Genomic DNA, 1,029 nt, shown 5'->3' on the forward strand with positions numbered 1-1,029 from the left:
AGCTTTTGAAAGTTCTTGCCTAATACCATCAAAATTGGCCTTTCTCCAATTTAGGACTTAACTTTTAGATCTGATCTATCCTTTTCCATCACTATTTTAAAACTAATAGAATTATGGTCGCTGGCCCCAAAGTGCTCCCCCACTGATACCTCAGTCACCTGCCCTGCCTTATTTCCCAAGAGTAGGTCAAGTTTTGCACCTTCTCTAGTAGGTACACCCACATACTGAATCAGAAAATTTTCTTGTACACACTTGGAAAATTAAAATCCCCTACCATAACCATCCTATTATTACAGATAGCTGAGATCTCCTTACAAGTTTGTTTCTCAATTTTCCTCTGACTATTAGGGGTTCTATAATACAATCCCAATAAGGTGATTATCCCTTTCTTATTTCTCAGTTCCACTCAAATAACTTCCCTGGATATATTTCCAGGAATATCCTCCCCCAGCACAGCTGTAATGCTATCCCTTAACAAAAACACCATTCTCCCTCCTCTCTTACCTCCCTTTCTATCGTTCCTATAGCATTTGTATCCTGGAACATTAAGCTGCCAGTCCTGCCCATCCCTGAGCCATGTTTCTGTAATTGCTATGATATCCTTTCCTATATTCCTAACCATCCCCTGAGTTCATCTGCCTTCCGTGTTAGGCCTCTTGCATTGAAGTAAATGCAGTTTAATTTATCAGTCCTACCTTGTTCACTGCTTTGCTCCTGTCTGCCCTGACTGTTTGTTTGACTCACTCCTTTCCCAACACTACCAATCTCAGACTGATCTCTTTACTCACGATCTCCCTGTGTCCCCCACCAACACCCCCTCCTTACTAGTTTAAATCCTCCTAAGCAGCTCAAGCAAATCCTCTTGCTATTATATTAGCCCCCTTCCAATTCACGTGTAATATGTCCTTCTTGTACAGGTTACTTCAACCCCTGAAGGAGAAAGTGAGGTCTGCAGATGCTGGAGATCAGAGCTGGAAATGTGTTGCTGGAAAAGCGCAGCAGGTCAGGCAGCATCCAGGGAACAGGAGA

This window comes from Chiloscyllium plagiosum, chromosome 21 (assembly GCF_004010195.1).
Source record: "Chiloscyllium plagiosum isolate BGI_BamShark_2017 chromosome 21, ASM401019v2, whole genome shotgun sequence".
Classification (NCBI taxonomy): Eukaryota; Metazoa; Chordata; class Chondrichthyes; order Orectolobiformes; family Hemiscylliidae; genus Chiloscyllium; species Chiloscyllium plagiosum.